At 39.9% G+C, this 21,782-nt stretch overlaps 2 pseudogenes; both read left to right on the top strand.

The window, feature by feature from the left end:
• The first annotated feature begins 621 nt into the window (after positions 1 to 621).
• Positions 622 to 2,593, top strand: LOC119533012 (annotated as a pseudogene).
• Positions 2,594 to 13,429: 10,836 nt separating this feature from the next.
• On the top strand, positions 13,430 to 14,165 carry LOC119533011 (annotated as a pseudogene).
• The last annotated feature ends 7,617 nt before the right edge of the window (positions 14,166 to 21,782 follow it).

The raw sequence follows: 21,782 nt of genomic DNA, 5'->3' as shown, positions 1-21,782 counted from the left end.
TAGAAAGATGTCACTATTTTTTTTTTTTTTTTAAATTAAACCAAAGCATCATGGGTGCTTAAAGGGACATTTGAATTATTGTTTTAGTTTAAATATTGATGCTTAAATCATTGCTGATTGTTTTAGCTTCCTAGGCAGCTCCAGAAATGCCATGACATCAGTTGGCTTAAACAATGGGAATTTATTAGCTTACAGTTTCTAGGCCATGAAAACGTCCAAATCAAGGCATTGTGTAGGCAATGATTTCTTCAGGAAAGTAAGGGAAACTTGGCTCCTCTGCCGCATGGCAGGGCACATGGTGCTGTCTCCTGGAAGATAAAATAGGAGAATATTTAGTGGATCTTGAGTTTGACAATGGCTTTTAGATACAGCAGCAAAACATGTTCCATAAAAGAAAAAAATAAATGGTAATATGGATTCTATTATAAATTAAAAACAAACAGCTTTTGCTCTGTGAAAACACAGCTAAGAGTATAAAAAGGAAATCACCAAATGTGAGAAAATATTAAAACAAAGAAATAAACATATCTGGTGGCTGTTCAGAGCAACTGCGGAGCCTGAGGGACTGGCAAGCAGGTGGGTCTAACTGCTGAGCACCGAGACACAGCGGCCACCCTGCCCATGCCACAGTGCCCGGCTGCAGATGGAGTCAGAGCCAGAGCCTGGGGAAGGCGGCAGGAAGCCAGAGCACAGCCTGTGTCCCCAGTGCAGAGCTAGGCCCACTGCAATCCCTACAGCCTGACCCCTGGTCCTGGCTGCCGAGATGACAGTCCTGGGCCCTAGCTGTGCTGCCATCATTGCCCCCATGGAGAACAGGGCTCATTGAACTCAATCATAAAGGATCTGGTTACCCTCCAGATAAACCAGCTGCCTGGATATGAGATCATGGAGGTCAAGGACACAGGTCACCCAAATAGGCCGAAGTGATGTCAGGATCAAGTTTGAGCACAATGTAGAGGTGAATTATACCTTTCTGCCGGCCTGTGAGGTATGAAGATGTGGAGCACTAGGTGACAACGGTATTTGGGCATGAACAATGATCTCTCCATCCTGCTGAAAAACCAAGGTGATCTTCATAAAGCGATCGACATTTTGAACAGAAGCTCAAGCATGAAAAGACCCAGGACGGAAACTGTACCAGCTCCTCTCTCCACTCTGGGGTGGCCAGGCAGGTGCAGATCAAGGCGCCCCAGTCAGCAGGTGTCCTGTTCTACCATCTACCAGCCCCTTGAGTCCAGAAGCAGGCACCTCTCTGTCAGCTCCCAGCAGCCTGCTGAAGCTGGTCTCCCTCTGGCTCTGTGCCTGAGTGGCAGCAGCACATTACTGGGCAGGGGTCCTATACCAGCATCAACAGCGAGGAGGAGTTAATCCCACAGACCAGCTCCCCTGAGCTGTGCTGAAAATTTCTGACAGGAAACTGCCAAGCCTTGGACAAGTCGGCAGACAGCCCATTCACCCAGAAATCACAAATGTCCCCAGCCCAGAGCCTCCCAAAAAACAGGTAGGAGTACTCAGATCAGAAAACTCAGCTCTATGACAAAGGAGTCAAAGGCAGAACCTACCCCACTACCCCCACCCTGGGGCTACCAAGTGTCTGTGTATCACAAGGACTACACAATGGCAGAAGGACATTTCTACGATACGGTGTCATGAAGGCAACTTATTTACCCTGTTACCCTTCAACCACTCCCTGAGCTCCAATAACAGGAATTTGGGTCTGGCTGTGCAATAATTTGAACCTACCAGCACTGCCTGAGTGTGGAGAGTGAGAACTTCTTCTCAGTGCAGGAAAGGAATGTGCTTTCTTCTGGTGCCCCCATCAGTTGGTGCTGGGGAAGCTCCTAGTCCAGGGTGCCTTCGGCGAGGCCTATTTATGCTATGATGTGGATATGGGATGTGAACTTGCTTCTAAGCAGGTCCAATTTGACCCAGAGAGTACTGAGATAAGCAAGGATGTGGACGCTTGGGAATGCAAAACCCAGTTGCCTGAAGAACTTGCAACATGAGCACATGGTGCAGTACTGTGGCTGTCTGAGATTGTGCTGAGATGACTCTGACCATCTTCACAGAGTGCATGGCGAGGGTCTCAGTGAAGATCTGTGGAGCTCTGACAGAGACTGTGACATGAAATACACCCAGCAGATCCTGGAGGGCTTGTCCTGCCTGCACAGCAATGTGATTTTTCACCAGGACAACAAGGGAGCCAACATTCTCTGAGATTCTGCTGGGAATGAGAAGCTGTGGGGCACTGGGCCAGCAAGCTCTTGCAGACAGACTGTAAGTCTGGAAGAGTCATGGGCTCAGTCACAGGCATGCCATACTGGATGAGCCCTGAGGTGATCAGCAGGGAGGGCTACGGAAGGAAGGCAGACCTCTGTTGCCTGGGCTGCATACTGTGGTAGAAATTCTGATGGAGAAACCACTTTGGGCAGAATATGAAGTCATGACCGCCATTTTCAAGATTGCCATACAGCTCACCAGTACTCAGCTGCCCTCCCAAATCTCTGAACCAGGTCAGAGACTTTTTGTGGAGGTCCACCAGAGACTTTCTGGTGAGGGATTGCTCACACACCACTTGGCACAGCTTCTGTAGTGAGCACTCAAGGCCTCGCTGCTACCCCTTGCTGCAAGAGCAAAGAACTGCCCCCCTCCTACTTCAAGGGCAAGGGACGGCTGGGGGCTCAGCAAAGTTGGTGTTTAACCCAGGCAAGGCTGTGGACCCTAGAGCTACAGTCCAACCAATGTATCTGTTCCCCTTCTGCCACAGGGGCACAGAGCCAGAATGGGAGTACTGCAGCCTTATGGACTGGGAGCTCTCATCCTGCTAGACCAGAGGGCTCCAGTGTCCTAAGCTCAGTGTAGAGGGGTTAGAACTAGGAACAGCATGCGAGGTGGCCATGGACCCCCCTCAGGATTGTGTCCTGACACTGCAAACATTACAAAGACCCATAGGATCTGGGAGTGCAGGACTGGTACAAGGTGTGAATAGTGTTATTTTCATTAGGACTGTTATTTTGTTTCACCTCCCATTGTCTGCAGACCACCATGGGCAACCCTGGGCTGGATGATCCCACTCAAGATGGAGGTAAAGCCCAGCATCACCCCATCCAATGGAGGGCAGAGGCCGAGTCTTCCTTCCCTCTAGACCCCCAGGTTAGCATTGCCAGCCCTTATCCACCACCAAAGATGAATGAAGCAAAGTTATGCTGCCTTATTCAGGGAAGGAGGAGCCTGTCCTGCCTGCCCTCATACCTGTCCTCTCTCCCTACCCCCAGGAGGGGCATGAAATTTGGAATTGCCCCACTGAGTGGGGAGACATAGTTTTGTCAATGCAGTTTTCTCTGTCTTACAGGTTGGAGTCACTCTTATGCTGTACCCAGCTTCTCAACTGGAGACTTTAACTTTGTGTGCCCTCTGGGCTCTGAGTACCCCTTCTGTGGTCTTGGGTCTTGGGCTGGATTGGAAAGAGTTGAAGGTAATGGCCTTGTGATCCTGGCCTGGCATCTATCTGTTCCCCTTCTGGGGCAGAAAGGAAGATGGATGACATGATGAGGGTGTCTGAGCTGGTTGGCTGCTCTGATTCTTGAATGGGCAGTTAGGATAGCCAGGGTCACTCTGTCAGGCTATCTGTGAGTTGTTACCCACTGGGCCAGAGCACTCTCCATTCAGTAGAAGGGAAAACCTGAGTGCTGCTATCAACTGTGTCCAAAACCACCAGCTCAGCCCAGCCTTGCTCATCCCTTTGAGGTCTCGGACTCTTTATCTTCTTGCCTCTCCCCTGGAGGAAGGATGGCAACAGGAATTGGGGATACAGTATATCCAAGATGCTTAGAGTTGGCTGTATTTACTTCAGCCTGGGGTCTGGTCCTTTCTTCTGGCCCCTCCCCTCCAAAATACACCCATTGCTAAAGCTCCTGCTTCTCAACACTGTGTCCTGGGAAATTATCATAAAAGAGAAAAAAAAAAAAAGCCAGTGCCCAGGGATGGGCATCTCCAGGGAGCTGAGTATTGATGCCGGGCAGCTCATTGCCAACCAGACCCACTTCCCATGGGAACCAAATAAGCCAAAACCTTCATTGGATGATGATGATGCACTTTTATGAATGTAGTTTTGAATGCATTTTCAAACAAATGCATTTTATGATGGACACTTCAAGAAAGAGAGGAGAAAACAAAAGCAGCTGGTTTTGCAGAAGTGCATTTGCATGGGCCACCTGGGCCTGGACCCTTCTGTTTCCACTCTCCTTTCCCCTAGGGGCCTCTGTCAGTCACCCCCAGCATTGCCCTCTGAAGACGGTGAGCAAATGCTACTGTCTTCACCTCACCCTTGCCCAGGGTAGGGACTAGCCCTTCTCAATGAAGGCTTCTGTGCAAGCAGCTTGGCCTTGCCACAAGCCCTCCTGATGGCTGTAGCATGCTTCTTGGTCTGCACACCCAACTGTGTACCTGTTCCCAAGAGGAAACAGAGAGTGGTGTCAGTGCTGACAAGATGAGACAACTCTACATGTCACAGGTACAGGCTCTCACAGAGCCCCAAACCCCTGGGGTCTTACCTCACAGGGAATGTGTTTTAAAAATGAATTTGAAAACAAGTCAACAAAAACTTCACTCCAAAAATAACCTTATTTTTTATGCCAAAAAACTATGGACATGCTAGTTCAGCATCCTCAGTACCAGACTGTGAAAATTTTAATTTATCATTTTTTATTAAATAATCCAAATGAAAAGTTGTGAGACCTTAGGATGGCCTAGACCCAAAGGCTCAGAAAGACAATTTCCTAGCAGCTCTAGGCTTGCTGTGGGAAGAGACCATGCTGCCATTTTACCATCACTCCATGAAGTGTGTGTGCCTTGGCCAACCCAGCACAGAGACAGTAGGGCTGGGAGAGTCCCTGACCCCAGCTCTGTGTCTGTGTCTGAATTGTGAATCATGCAGGAGAACCTGCAGCCATATTTATTTGACTATATCTTGACCAAAGTCTTTCTGTGCAAAGCCAGGTCAGTGTCACACATTACTTGCAATAAAAGGGATCATTTATACAAAAAAAAAAATCTGATAAATGAATTGTACCAAAATATACAAAGAACTAAGACTTATCAATAAAACAAACAAACAAACAAAAACCCCAAATAATCCATTAACCAAATGGGCAAAAGATCAGAACATGCTCTTCACCCAAGGAGGAAGATATATGGATGGCAAATAAGCATATGGGTTTCCTCAGGAAAACTTCCTGTTAAGTGCTTATTTTCTTGTGTATGAATCATACATTCCTTTTTACTTTCATAAATACTAACTTTTTGTTGAAAGCTGGACATTTTAAACAATATAATGTGGCACCTCTGGAAATCAGATTCCTTCTCCTCCCCAGTGTTTGTTGTTCCTGCCTGTCACTGTTGTTTGCTTAATGACTTTTCTGTACTACTTCTATAACATATGTATTGCTTGTCATGTGTGACCACTACATTCACTGCTTTGTTATCCTAGTGGTCAGCTAATGATTGGACCGAGTTTTCCTTAGATGTTTTGAACCAATAAGTTGCCCTGCCCTTGTCTATTTTGAATGGAAGAAAGAGTCTTAGAAAATCAAAAGGCAAAATCCTGAAAGATGCAGGGAGAAAACATGTTAAGATACATTGAGCTATATTAAGAACAGAAGTGTCCATGCTTGCAAATATGATCAAGGGTAACCATGTTGGCAGAGGTGGTCATTAATGGGCCACGCAGTAGGAGGGGGAGTGGGCTTCCCTTGGCCCAGAAGAGCCCTGAGTAGAGAACAGAGTAGAGAACAGGGACACATGGACTATCTGTCTAGGGTCTGCTGGAGCACAGAATACCCATCAACAGTGTTGAGAGCCAGTGCCCACAGACTATTAATATTAGAGTCAACTCATGATGGAGATCAATATACTAAGACTCTCCTAATCCCTACCATGGTGCAGGCCTATCATTTGAGAGCTGCCTGTGGGTTGCCTAACAAGAGGGAGAGTTGCCAGTGCCTAAGTAAAGGTTCTTTCCTTCGGAATGCCCCATAGTACAAAATAAAATTCCTGAAAGAAAGAGTAGAACCTGAACACCAGAAGAAGAAGTGCTCAAATGGAAGAATACCCCTCTTTCAGATCCTGTTTTAGAGTGGGCTTGTTGAAAACCATAATCCTATATCCCTACTCCAGCAGCAACAGTGGTGAGATATCTCATTCTCTTTCTCACCTTTTGGATACTCTTTTACTCTCATACATTCATGCATGGTCATTTTAAGAATTTGGTGTGTGAGGGAAAATAGAAATGTGTTTTTTTTTTTATACATATATAATTTACTTTTTATTAGTGGTCATGTTTAACAACTGGCTGGCAAAGTTTCTGAAAATTTAGCAATCTGCACCAGCTGGATCCAACATGCCACCACCTGCTGGAGAGACCATGAGCCCTGGGTTTTGAAAAAGGCTGTCCATGCCCCCAGGAAGCCTCCATTCTGGCAACAGGACACTAACAGGGGGAATCCTTGGTGCTGAGCTTTTTAAAAAAAATATTCAGTTTTACTGAGATATATTCGTATACCATACAGTCATCCATGATGTATAATCAACTGTTCACAGCACCATCATATAGTTGTGCATTCATCACCCCAATTTATTTTTGAACATTTTCCTTACATCAGAAAGAATAAAATTAAGAATAAAAAACAGAAGGAAAAAAGAACACCCAAATCATCTCCCCCCCCAATCCCACCCTATTTGTCATTAGTTTTTGTCCCCATTTTGCTACTCATCCATCCATACACTGGATAAAGGGAGTGTGATCCACAACGTTTTCACAATCACACTGTCACCCCTTGTAAGTTATATTGTTATACAATCATCTTCAAGAGTCAAGACTACTGGGTTGGAGTTTGATAGTTTCAGGTGTTTAATTCTAGCTATTCCAATACATTAAAACCTAAAAAGGGTATCCAATACATTAAAACCTAAATAGTGCATAAGAATGCCCACCAGAGTGACCTCTCAACTCCATTCAAAATCTCTCAGCCACTAAACTTTATTTTGTTTCATTTTGCATCCCCCTTTTGGTCAAGAAGATGTTCTCAATTCCACGATGGTGGGTCCAGATTCATGCCTGGGAGTCATATCCTTTGTTGCCAGAGAGATTTACAACCCTGGGAGTCAAGTCCCACATAGAGGGGAGGGCAGCGAGTTCACCTGCTGAGTTGGCTTAGCTAGAGAGAGAGGACCACATCTTAGCAACAAAGAGGGGAGATGCTTAGGTACAATTATAAGCAAGTTTAACCTCTCCTTTGCAGTAATGGGTTTCTTAAGGGCAAACCCCAAGATAGAGCACTTGGAATACCAAACTGTCAGTCCTCAATGTTTGTGAGAACATCAGCAACAACCCAGTGAGGAAGTCCAACACTTCTGCATTTTCCCACAGCTCCTCAAGGGGGCCCTGCATATATATTTTTATTCTCTGCCCAAATTACTCTGGGATGTGTCACTATTTCACACTGACCTATACAAATCTACCAGATCTCATTTCCTTTTTAAATTTCCAAGTAATTATGGTGTGTGAACAAACTGATTGTACAACAAAAATTGTTTAGAAAATATAGCTCCTGCACCAAATAAACATCTCTTCCCTTGGTCTCACACTGAATTTGAAGTTTTAAAACATAGTTAGCATCGTCCTTTACCCTTTGGCCTGATTTGCCCTAGTCCTAACCACATCTGTTTCATTCATATCTCTAATTGAAGTCTGGACTCTTTTTCAACTTTTTTGACCATTGCTGTATGCACTAATATTCACATTCATATCTGCCAAGCTCTAGCTCTGAGTTTAATGTGTCACATAGATACCCAAAGTTCCAGAAACCAATCAGGTTATACACAAAGAGATCAGCATCTGAATATTCAGAGATAGCCATTACAATTCAGGAATAGATGTGACTGCTGTAAGAGCTTACAACCTAGGGAACATTGCAATAAGTGTTCCCTTGATAGACTGTGCTCTAAGATTCAAATGTGAGTGTATACATTTTAGTTAGTCCATATTGGTGAGGCATTATAATGTTTGTCTCTGTTTCTGACATACTTTACACAAAATGCTGTCTATAGAATCCATTCACCTCATTGTGTGTCTCACAGCTTCACTCCTCGCAGTTGCTCAATATTCCATTATATGCATACACTACAGCTCACCATTCTGTTTCTCAGTTGATGTACCATTAGGCCACCTCCACCTGTTGCATCCATAAATGTAAGAGTACCAATGTCCCTACAAGTCCCTGTTCTCAGATCTTCAAAGTGTATACCCATAATCACAGGACCTTATGGCACCTACATACTTAGCTTCTTGTGGAATCACCACTCTGTCCTCCAGATAGGCTACACCATTCTGTCTCCTCATCAACAGTAAATAGGTACATCCTCTCTCCATGTTTTCTCTAGCACTTTTATCCCTATGTATATTTTTTCCTATAATTTTATAGAGATGTATTCACATACATAGTTATCCACAGTGTACAATCAATTGTTCACTGTATCATCAAATAGTGGTGCATTTATCACCACAGTCAACTCTTGAACATATTCATTGCTACAAAAAAAGGTTTTTGTTTTTTAACAAACAATAAAAAAGATAATAAAGGTGAGTGATGCATGGTGGCCAAAGCAGGGGGACATGTAGGGACGCTCAGGCAGGGACCATGGTGGAAGGTGGCTCGAGTGAGCTGACAGGCACATTGTCAAGATGGAGGTGGACTAGATCCCTGGCCAAGACAAGGCAACTGAGACTAAGAGAAGTTGAGTCACAAGTCCCAAGGTCATAGTTATTAATATCGTGGAACCAGGATGGAAACCGAAGTCCAGTAGACTGATTCTGGAGCTGTTGCTCTCACCTACCATGAAAGCATTATTTTCACTTTACATGCTGTCCAACCTAATGAGCCACACAGAAAACCTGAACTCTGAGCACCTACCCAGGGAAAGGGGGCAGCAACTCTTTACCCATCCCCAGTTAAGCTTCGCCAACTGGGAATGAAGGCCCAGTCTTGTCAAATGTTCCAATCTGAGAGAAAAGCCATGAATATGGATTTTTATATGAAATGCCTCTATATTTAGGAACTGGACACTGATCTGTTTTAAAGTACTGTTTGGGCCAATACCTTGTAAACATACCTACAGACTAAAGTCAGCCCCTGAATCACCATTTTGGAATTAATAGAATGGAAGTATCCACAAGGAAGAAACAAATCACTTACTTTAGAGAAGTAAAACTATTCCTAGAAATGATTGTATGAAGAAAAAAATCTTCCCTTTACTAATTTATTCTGGTAGCCTACTGTATGCAAGACCTAGTCAGTGTTAGGCACTGTGGGGAATGTAAAGGGTACTAGACAAAGATTTTGCCCTCAAGTACCCTACAGGCCAGTAGGAAAAGATAAATCACTATATCTGTTGTTCTAGTGACTGTAAGGTATGGCATTTATTTAGGATAAATTTAGGATAAATTTATTTAGGATGTTATCACATCCAAGACAGTTGAAAAGACTTGCAAACTCAAATGTCAAATGCTTTTTTAGGTGTCAGATAGGTAAAGGAAGTGTTTAAAACAGAGGGAATGTTGGAGCTTGTTACACTAGATAACATTAAAAGCATTTGGGATTTGAAGGGGCAAGATGGCGGCATAGAGAGGAGTGGAAGCTAAGTAATCCCCTTGGAACAACTACAAAAAAACCAGAAACAACTAGTAAATAATCCAGAATAACTGTAGGGGGACAAACGAGACCATCCACTCATCATAAACCAACCTGAATTGGGAGGAATGCCTGAGAACACAGCATAAAATCTGTAAGTAAAACCAGTGGATCCAAGTCATGAGACACCCTCCCCCATAGCCCGAGCTGCAAAGCCTCGTGGTGCCAGAGAGAAGCTCTCTCCCAGCAAGTGAATATAGCTCAGCTGAGCTCCAACTGGGGTTTTAAGTAGCAAGTGTGAACTGCTCACTACAGGTTCACATCCCCAAAAAACAGACAGAGGCTTTGGGTGATGACTGACCTTGGAGAGCCGGAGGGTCACCTTGGACTGGGTCTGAAGGGGACTATCTATTTCTTTTTCAGCTCAGTGGAGAAAGCCCCAGTCATTTTCAGTTTCCAGGGCTGTGACTCGGAGAAGGGTGGAGACAGCACAAGCAGAGAGAGAGAACACTGAAATGCTAATGACCTCCACCTGGGGGGGTCTGTCTTCTCTAGGAGGAAAGGGGTGGGGCCCTTTCCATTCACAACCAGACCCCAGAGCCTGGGGGAACAGGCCATACCTCCTCACACCAGTCAAGGATTATAGGCTAACAGGCATCACCTGCTGGGCAGAAAAGCACAGTGACCTGAGGCATCAAAGGGTGGAGCAATTTTCCAAGACACACCCGCAGGGAAACCAGATACTGAATATTTCTTCCCTCCGGGACCTGAGCCTGTTCTGGTCTGGGAAAACCTGATTTGGATAACCAAGGAAACCATGCCTAGACAACAGAAAACTGCAACCTACACTAAGAAAAACAAAGTTATGGCCCAGTCAAAGGAACAAACGTACACTTCAACTCTGATACAGGAATTTAAACAACTAATGCTAAATCAATTCAAAAAGTTTAGAGAAGATATTGCAAAAGAGATAGAGGCTGTAAAGGAAACACTGGGCATATATAAGGCAGAAATCAAAAGTTCAAAAAAACAACTAGTAGAATCTATGGAAATGAAAGGCACAACACAAGAGATGAAAGACACAATGGAAACATACAACAGCAGATCTCAAGAGGCAGAAGAAAACACTCAGGAACTGGAGAACAAAACACCTGAAAGCCTACACCCAAAGGAGCAGATGGAGAAAAGAATGAAAAAATATGAGCAACGTCTCCAGGAACTCAAGGATGAAACAAAGTGCAAGAATCTACATATCATTGGTGTCCCAGAAGGAGAAGAGAAGGGAAAAGGGGAAGAAGCAATAATAGAGGAAATAATTAATGAAAATTTCCCATCTCTTATGAAAGTCATAAAATTACAGATCCAAGAAGCGCAGCGTACTACAAACAGAAGAGAAATGAATAGGCCTACACCAAGACACTTAATAATCAGATTATCAAATGTCAAAGACAAAGAGAGAATCCTGAAAGCAGCAAGAGAAAAGCTATCCATTACATACAAAGGAAGCTTAATAAGACTATGTGCGGATCTCTCAGCAGAAACCATGGAGGCAAGAAGAAAGTGGTGTGATATATTTAAGATACTGAAAGAGAAAAACCACCAACCAAGAACCCTATATCCAGCAAAGCTGTCCTTCAACTATGAGGGAGAGCTCAAAATATTTTCTGACAAACAAACAATGAGAGACTTTGTGAACAAGACACCTGCCCTACAGGAAATATTAAAGGGAGGACTACAGGGTGATAGAAGACAGGAGTGCGTGGTTTGGAACACAATTTTGGGAGAAGGTAGCACAACAATGTAAGTACACTGAACAAAGATAACTATGAATATGGTTGAGAGAGGAAGGTGGGGAGCATGTGAGACACCACAAGAAAGGAGGAAAGATAAAAGACTGGGACTGTGTAACTTGGTGAAATCTAGAGTATTCAACAATTGTGACAAAATGTACAAATATGTTCTTTTATGAGGGAGAACAAGCAAATGTCAACCTTGCAAGGTGTTAAAAATGGAGAGACATTGGGGGAGGGATGCAATCAGCATAAACTAGAGACTGTAACTAATAGAATCATTGTATTATGCTTCCTTTAATGTAACAAAGGTGATATACCAAGGTAAATGCAGATAAGAGGGGGGGATAGGGGAGGCATGTTAGATACTTGACATTGGTGGTATTGTCTGATTCTTTATTCTACTTTGATTTAAAGATATTTTTCCTTTTGCTGCTTCCTAGCTGTCATTTTATTTTCCTCTTTCTTTTGCCTCTCTACCTTCTTTGATTCTCCCTCCTGCCTTGTGGAAGAAATGTAGATGCCCTTATATAGATAGTGGTGAAGTTGGTGAACACATAAATGTATGACCATGCAGAGAACCATCAATTATTTACTTGGGATGGAATGTATGGTGAGTGACCGAAACCATATTAAAAAAAAAAAAAATGGTTTGATGACAAAACCTCGAGGGCAATATACTGAGTGAAATAAGCCAGACACATAAGGACAAATATTGCAGGGTCTCACTGATAGGAACTAATTATAATATGTAAACTCATAGACATGAAATATAAGGTACCAAGATATAGGACGAGGCTTAAGAATGGGGAGTGGCTGTTTAATATGAGGAGAATGTTGAATTAGGATGAACTTAAATGTTTGGAAATGAACAGGGGTGTTGGTAGCAAGATGTGAGAATAACTAACAGTGCCGAATGGTGTGTGAATGAGGTGGAAAGGGGAAGCTCAGAGTCATACATATCACCAGAAGGAAAGTTGGAGGTCAAAAGATGGGAATGTATAAAACTGAATCCTATGGTAGGCAATGTCCATGATTAACTGTACAAATATTAGAAAAGTCTTCCATGAACCAGAACAAATGTATGACAATACAATTAGAAGTTAATAATAGAGGGGCATATAGGGAAGAAATATATACCTATTGCAAACTATACACTACAGTTAGCAGTATTTCAACATTTTTTCATAAACAGTAACAAATGTACTGTACCAATACTATGAGTCAACAATTGAGGGGGGTTGGTTAGGGACAGGGGAGGATTAGAGTTTCCTTTTCTTTTTTTCTTTTTTCATCTTTCATTTTATTTCTTGTCTGGAGTAATGAAAAGTTTTTAAAAATTGAACAAAAATTAAGTGTGGTGATAGATGCACAGCTGTATGAGGGTACCCAGGGGCAAGTGATTGTACACTTTGGATCTTTGGATAATTGTATGGTATCTGAACAATCTCAACAAAAATGAAAAAAAAAAAAAAAAACATTTGGATTCTGATTTTTTTTTTTTTTTTTAATAAATCAGTGTGCCAGCCAAATAAAACAAAGTATAAGTGTGGATTGTTTTTGGGGAGAGATTGGGGGAGGGCTGGGAGATGGGTGGGTATAAATATGCTTTTTTTGGGGGAGTGATATACACAGACCTACAGCTTTCAAATTTCAGGTTAGATGGCTGTCTTACAGTCCTAGTTAAATTGTTTTTTTTTTTAAAGAAAATAAATTTCTCTATTTTGTTTTTTATTTCTCATTTTATATTTTCTAATGATTCTTCTAAACATAAAATATTTATTTAATATTACATTTCTACATTGAATGTATTCTAGATTTTTAAAAATAATACTTTTATAAATGCCATACAGTTTATAGAACACTTTAAAATATATTCCTAAGCAGCAGGCAGCTGACAACTGAAGAGGCATTGGAGATAACTGCTTGTGAAGCAAAGGTGTCTACCAAACTATGAATGATATAAGAACTTTACTTGAAATTAAAGAGTACCCTGATAATGAAGTACAGAAAAACTGAGCACTAACTCTGGAAGACTGGCAAGAAAAGTGGGTGAGCTGCTACATTGCATTTCATCAAGAACAAGGACATCAGCTATTAAAGAAGCATTGGATACTTTTCTTAATGGCAAGAGTGGACTCAGGATATTTTTTCCTCTTTGTGGAAAAGTAGTTGAGATGAGATGGTTTGCAGACCTGGGATGCAGTGCAGTTGGTGTGATCAGTGAACTTGGAATTTGAGAATTTTTTACAGAGCAGAATCTTTCTTACTCAGAAGAACCACTTGCTGAAATTACTGGAGCCAAAGTATTTAAGAGTTCTTTGGGGAACATTTCATTGTACTGTTGCAGCATTTTTGATCTTTCCAGAGTAAATATTGGCAAATTTGACAGAATTTGGGATAGAGGAGCCTTAGTTGCTATTAATCCAGGTGATCAAGAATGCTATGTTGATACAGTGTTATCCCTAACGAGAAAGGGTTTCACTTCCTCGCATCTGTTGTTTCTTATGATCCAACTAAACATGCAGGCCCACCGTTTTATATTCCAGACACTGAAATTAACAGGTTGGTTGGCACAAAATGTCATATTAATTGCCTTGAGAAAGTTGATGCTTTTGAAGAACAACATAAAAGTTGGGGAATTGACTACATATTTGAAAAGTTATATTTATTTACAGACAAAATCTAGCACATCAGCATGTTTTAGGGCAATTGGAAAATTATGCTGAGGCATGAAAATGTAATGAATGGCAAAAAATCATTCACCAATCACATCACAGATATTTGTTTAAAAATGCATATAACCTTTTAGAGAAAAGCACATTCTAAAATGTTAAGGTGATTAACTTTGGAGAGAAGAGTGTAATTAGAGGTTAAAGCAGACTGTCTGTTTCACTGACATTATAAAAAAATTTTACCATCAGCATGTATCACTTGTATAATTAATATTTAAAAGAAAAATGCAATGCATAACAAAGAAATATAAGAGAAGTAGAAAAATTGACAAGGAGTGTAATACTTTAATAAAGTGCAAGGTAAAAAGAAAGTAATCTAAGAAGTTATATAAAATAATAATTTTTACTATAAATACCCCTTATGTATCCCTTTTCTCATTTTGTCTCTTTATATAATAATTTTATATGTAAGAGAAACAAATTTAAAAGTTTAGTTAAATGAACTAACTTATATGGAACCAAGTGTTCTTCCTAAATTGTAAAAATTTTACACATTTTAAAATTAAGTTTTTTCCTGAGTTTGGAAGTTTTATGTTTTCTCAAGGTTGATCTTGTTTGAATGTAGACTTACATGACATACAGTGGCTCCAGATTCATGATTTTTCACTATGAAAGTTTAAATTAGAATCTGTTTTTCATTAACACTCATTTATTGAATCAGACATTTCCCTCTAACCTGCACTACCTAATATCTAAAAGGATTAGATTGTTTAGCTCATGTTAACAAAATGATGTATTTTATTAAAAATAAGTTATTTCTGTGCTGCCAAAAAAAAATAAAAAATATAAAATGAAAAGGATAATAAAAAGAAAAAGTAAGTATCATACAATACAATACAATGGCAAAGTCAGACAACACCACCACTACCAGGAATCCCATATCTCTCCATTATATGCCCCGCTCATACACATTTAGCTTTGGTATATTGCCTTTGTTGCAATTAATGGAAGCATATTACAATGTTGCTGTTGATCTTATACTCCAGTATGCTTTGATTATACTTTTTCACCAATACCATCCCTTTTTCAACACTTTGCATGATTGACATTCATTTGTTCTCCCACATGTAAAAATCATTTTTATATTTGTATATTTAGTCACAATTGTTGACCACTCTGATTTTTGCTAAGTTATATAGTCCCAGTCTTTATTGCCTGTATTTACCTCTGGTGTCATACATGCCCCTAGCCCTCCTCTTTCAGCTTTACTCACAGACATCTTTGTTCAGTGTACTTACAATATTGTGCTACCATCACACAGTATTATGCTATCTGTTTGGGATCTATACAATAAATCCTGATGAACATACTGCAGTCCTTCAGCATCAAATGCCTGATTTCTGTCCTCTTTCTAGATCCTGATAACCTGTACTATCAGCTTTTAAGTCTCAAATTCTGCTTATTAATGTTAGTTCATATTAGTGAGACCATACAGTATTTGTCCTTTTGTTTCTGGCTAACTTCACTCAACATAACATCCTCAAGCTTCATCCATGTAATTCTATGTTCTGTGACTTTGCTCTGTCTTACAGCTGTGTAATATTCCAACGTGTGTATACTCTACAGTTTGTTTACCCACTCACCCATTGATGGACATCTGAGCTGTTTCCATCTCTTGACAATCATGAATAATGCTGGTTTACAAATATCTGTTCATGTCTTAACTTTAAGTTCCTCTGAGTATATAACTAGCAGTGGAATAGCTGGGTCATATGGTAAATCTATAATTAGCTTCCTGTGGAACTGCCACACTTCCTTCCAGAGTGGTTGCACTACTCTGCATTCCCACCAACAATGAATAAGTGTGCCGCCTCTTTCTCCACATCCTCTCCAGCACTTGTAATTTTCTGTTTTTTGGATAATGGCCATTCTGGTAGGTGTGAAATGATATCTCATTGTAGTTTTGATTTGCATTTTCCTAATAGGCAGTGAAGTTGAGCAATTTTTTTATATGCTTTTGAGCCAATTTTATTTCCTCTTCAGAAAAGTGTCTGCCCATTTCTTTGGCCCATTTTTTAATTGAGTTGTTTGTTTTTCTGTTGTTGAGTTGTAGAATTCCTTTATATATTCAGGATATTAAACCCTTATCTGATATGTGGTTTCCAAATATTGTCTCACATTGCATAGGCTGCCTTTTTACTTTTCTGACAAAGTTCTTTGATTTACAAAGTGTTTGATTTTGAGAAGGTCCCATTTATCTATTTCTTCTTTGGTTCCTCATGCTTTGGGCATAAGGTCTAGGAAACCACCTCCTATCACAAGATCTTTAAGATATTGCCCTACATTTTCTTCTAAGAGTCTTATGGCCTTAGCAGTAATGTTTAGGTCTTTGATACATTTTGAGTTAATTTTTGTATAAGATGTGAGATAGGAGTCCTCTTTCATTCTTTTGGAAATGGATATCCAGTTTCCAAACACTATTTATTGAAGAGGCTACTCTGTCTCAGTTGCTTTGACTTGACTGCCTTATCAAAGATCAATTGTCCATAGATGAAAGGGTCTATTTCTGAACACTCAATTTGATTCCCTTGGTCGGTATCTCTGTCCTTATGCCAGTACCATGCTGTTTTTGAAGCTTTGTAATATGCTTCAAAGTCAGGTAGTGTGAGACCTCCCACTTTGTTCCTCTTTCTCAAGATATTTTTAGCTATTTGGGGCACCTTGCCCTTCCAAATAAATTTGGTTATTAGTTTTTCTATTTCTTCCAAGTAAGTTGTTGGGATTTTAATTGGTATTGCATTGAATCTATAAATCAGTTTAGGTAGAATTGACATCTTAACTATATTTAGTCTTCCAATCCATGAACATGGTATATTCTTCCATTTTTAAAATTCCTGTTTGATTTCCAATAGCAGTTTCTTTTAGTCTTTGTGGCCTTGGTTAAGTTTATTCCTAAACACTTGATTCTTTTGGTTGCTATTGTAAATAGAATTTTTTTTTCTTGAATTCCTCCTCTTGTTAAACATTACTTGTGTATAGGAACACTACAAATTTTTGCATGTTGATCTTGTAGCCTGCCACTTTGCTGTAGTCATTGATTAGTTCTAGTAGCTTTGCTGTAGATTTTTCTGGATTTTCTACTTATAGAATCATATTGCCTGCAAACAGTGAAAGTTTTACTTCTTCCTCTCCAATTTGGATACATTTTATTTCTTTTCCTTGCCTAACTGCTCTAGCTAGAACTTACAGCACAATGTTGAATAACAATGGCAACAATGGGCATCCCTGTCTTTCCCCATTGAGTATGATTTTAGCTGTGGGTTTTTCATATATTGCCTTTATCATATTGAGAAAGTTCCCTTCAATTCCTGTGCTATGAAGTGTTTTCAACAAAAGGAATATTGAATTTTGTCAAATGCCTTTTCTGCATTGATCAAGATGATTATGTGGTTCTTTGGCTTTGATTTATTGATGTGGTGCATTACATTAATTGATTTTCTTGTATGGAACCAGCCTTGCATACCTGGAATAAATCCCATCTGGTCATGGTGTATAGTTCTTTCAATGTGCTGCTGGATTCAATTTGTGAGTATTTTGTTGAGGATTTTTGCATCAATATTCATTGATTGTCTATAATTTTCTTTTTTTATACTATCTTTGTCTGACTTTGGTATTAGTGTGATGTTGGCTTCATATAATGAGTTAAGTAGCTTTCCCTCCTCTTCAATTTTTTTGAAGAGTTTGAGCAGGATTGGTACCAATTCTTTCTTGAATGCCTGGTAGAATTCACTTGAAGCCATCTGGTCCTGGGCTTTTCTTTTTTGGGAGCCTTTTGATGATTGAGTCAATCTCTTTACTTGTGATTGGTTTGTTGAGGTCATCTATTTCTTCTCTAGTCAATGTTGGTTGTTTAGGCTTGTTCCAGTTTGCTAATACTGCCATTTTGCAAAATATCAGATATGGATTGGCTTTTATAAAGGGGATTTATTTGGTTACCAGGTTACTAACTTAGGGCCATAAAGTGTCCAAGGGAAGGCATCAATAATAGGGTACCTCCATTGGAGAAAGGCTATTGACTTCTGGAAAACCCTGCTAGCTGGGAATGCACATGGCTGGCATCTGCTTGTTCTCAAGTTGCATTTCAAAATGGTATTCTCCAAAATGTCAGTGTCAGCTTTCAATAGCCATCTTCAAAATGTCTCTCTAAGTTGCAGAAGCAAGTTTCTTCTGTCTGAGCTTTTTTATAGGGCTCTAGTAAACAAATCAAGGCCCAGGCTGAGAGGGTGAGGCCAAACCTCCATGGAAATGATCTAATCAGAGATAACATTATCTCTTTCATTTCTGCAGTGTCAGTAGTCATGTCTCCTTTCCCATTTCTGATTGTATTTAGTCACATTCTCTCCCTCTCCCCTCTCTTTGTTACCCTAGTTAGGGGTCCACCAATTTTGTTCATTTCCTCAAAGAATCAACTTCTGGTTTTGTTGATTCTCTCTATTGTTTTCCTGTTCCCAGTTTCATTTATTTCTACTCTTATCTTTGTAATTTCTTTCCTTCTGTTTGCTTTGGGGTGAGTTTGCTCTTCTTTCTCTAGTTGCTCTAGGTGAACAGTTAATTCCTCAATTTTTGCTCTCTCTTCTCTTTTAATATAGACATTTAGGGCAATAAATTTCCCTCTCAGCACTGCCTTTGTTGTACCCCATAAGTTTTGATATGTTTTGTTTTCATTGTCATTTGCCTCAAGGTATTTACTAATTTCTCTTATAATTTCTTCTTTTACCCACTGGTTTTCTAAGACTGTTTTGTTTAGCTTCTGTGTATTTAAGAATTTTACAACCTTCTGCCTGTTATTTATTTCCAACTTCATTCCATTATGATCCAAGCAAGTGTTTTGTATAATATCAGTATTTTTAAATATGATGAGACTCACTTTGTGACCCAACATGTTGTCTATTCTAGAGAATGTTTCATGAGCACTTGAGAAAAATGTGTATCCTGCTCTCATGGGGTGTAGTGTTGTATAAATATCAAATATAGTTCATTTATTGTACAATTCAATGTCTCTATTTCCTTATTTATCCTCTGACTAGATGTTCTATCCATTGATGAGAGTGGTGTGTTGAACTCTCCAACTATTATTTTAGAGGTATATATTTCTTTCAGTGTTCTCAGTGTTTGCCTCATGTATTTTGGGACATTCTGGCTTGGTGCATAAATACTTATGACTGTTACATTTTCTTGATGAATTGAATATATATATATATATATATATATATATATATATATATATATTCCTTCTTTGTCTCTTTTAATTGTTTTACTTTTGAAGTCTAATCTGTCTGGTATTAATATACCTAATCCGACTTCTTTCTGGTTGTTGTCTGTGTGAAATATCTTTTTCCAGCTTTCACTTTCAGCCTATTTTTGTCCTTGTGTTTAAAGTGAGTTTCTTGTGGACAACAGAGTTGGGTCCTGTTTTTTAATCCATCTGCCAGTCTATGTCTTTTTATGAGGGAATTTAATTCATTAACATTTAGTGTTATTACTATAAGGGCTATACTTTCTTCTACCATTTTGTCTTCTGGATTTTATATGTCATATCTTAATTTTCCTCTTTCTTCTTTTACCCATTCTGATAGTCTCCATTTCTATATTCTTCTCCCAAACCACTCTCTGTCTTTTCCTATCAGCCTGCAGCATTTCCTTTAGTATTGCTTATAGCACCTATCTCTTATTGACAAACTCTCTCAGTGTCTGTCTGAAAATATTTTAATATTTTCCCCATGTTTGAAGGACAGTTTTGCCAGATATAGAATTCTTGGTTGGCAGTTTTTCTCTTTCGGTATCTTAAGTATATCATACCACTCTCTTCTCGCCTCCATGGTTTCTGCAGAGAAATCTGCGCATGCTCTTATCAAGCTTCCATTATATGTGATGAATTGCTTTTCTCTTGCTGCTTTCAGAATTCTCTGTCTTTGATATTTGCCAATCTGATCAGTAAATGTCTTGGAGTAGGCCTCTTGGGATCTATTCTGTTTGGGGTAGGCTGCATTTCTTAAATCTGTAATTTTCTGTCAGTCATAAAAGTTGGGAAATTTTTGGTGAATATTTCTTCTATTATCCTTTCTGCCCCTTATCATCCATAACATATATAGGTGCTTCATGTTGTCATTCAGCTCCTTAAGACCTTGCTCATACTTTTCCTTTCTTTTCCCTATCTCTTCTTTTTTATATATGAATTCAAATGTCTTTTCTTCCAGTTCACTTATACTTTCTTCTGCCTGTTCAAATCAACTGTTGTATCCCTCCATTGTTTTTCATCTCTTCTATTGTGCCTTTCATTCCCATAAGTTCTGCCATTTGTTTTTTCTATTTTACAAATTCTTCTTTGTTGTCATCTAGTGTCTTCCTTATATTCTTCACCTGTTTTGCCATAACTTCCTTCAGTTCATTGAATTGATTTAGGATATTTGTTTGAACATCTTTAATTTGTTGTCTCAACTGCTGTATCTCAGTTGAGCTATTAGTTTGTTCCTTTAGGTGGTCCATATTTTCATGTTTCCTAGTATGGCTGATTATCTTAAGCTGTCTAGGTATCTGATTTTCCTGATTATTTTATTCTGGAGCTGATTTTCACTCTTTTACCTAGGGTTTTCTTGTCAGTTGACTTTGTTCTCTAACCTATGGTGTACAGTTCAATTTATTCTAGACCTCTAACTTAGGTTCTATTTAGTTGATCACCTCCTGTTTTCCTGTTTCTTGCCCTGCCTTTATGTAGCCTTTTTGTGAGGGGGGGTTTCTGCAGATATGGTCAACCAAAGTCAGGTTTTCCCAGTACAGAGAGACCCAGGTCTCAGGAGGAGGATATGGAGTTTCCCCAAGAAAGAGACCTTCCTGTGAGGCCTCTAGTCTCTGTGATTTTCCTATCCTGTCCAGCAGGTGGCAGTTGCAAGCCCACAGCTCCCCCACCAGTGTAAAGAAGTGTGGTGCCTTTAGTTCTCCCACTGACTCTGTCCCTGTCAGGGTCATGACTGACTGAAGCTGGTTTCCGTTATCCAGACACTGTGTCTGAGTTCTTTGAAGGAGGGCTGCCAGTTGAGTTGTACCATGTCCCCCTTTTCTTGGGGAAGTTCTGCACTTCAGGGAATTGTCTCCTCCACTAGGTTCATTGCTTTGTTTGTCAGACCTATCAGTTCTTCGTTGCCTGTGTGCAGAGGCCAGTTGCAAATATCTGAGACTTTCTGTAAAGAACTACTTAGAATAGTTATCAAAAAAAAAAAAAAAAAAAAAAAAAAAAAAAAAAAAAAAGAAGAAGAAGAAGAAAAGAAAAAGAAAAAGAAAAAAAAAAAGAAATCCCTTTTTAAGGTCTTTCCCTGGCCCCCAAGTTTTGTCAGTGTCAGTACAGAGTATTTAAAGATATGCAGGTTAGACTATTATCTGGATAGTTACTCTCCAACAGCTTTAATTCCTCCCTTGCCAGGGCGCTAATGAAGTGTAAAAGATAAGGAGTCAGAGAGTAAGGAAAGAAAGGGACAAAATGTAGAAAAAAAAAAACAAGCCTTTTTGGAGCCACCAAATGTGTGCCTGCTTTTATGTGGCCCCCCTTTCTGGAGCCCAGCCCTTCTCCAGAACCC

The sequence above is a fragment of the Choloepus didactylus genome, chromosome 4, assembly GCF_015220235.1.
Source record: "Choloepus didactylus isolate mChoDid1 chromosome 4, mChoDid1.pri, whole genome shotgun sequence".
Taxonomy (NCBI): Eukaryota; Metazoa; Chordata; class Mammalia; order Pilosa; family Megalonychidae; genus Choloepus; species Choloepus didactylus.
This window is presented reverse-complemented; position numbering and strand designations above follow the sequence as displayed.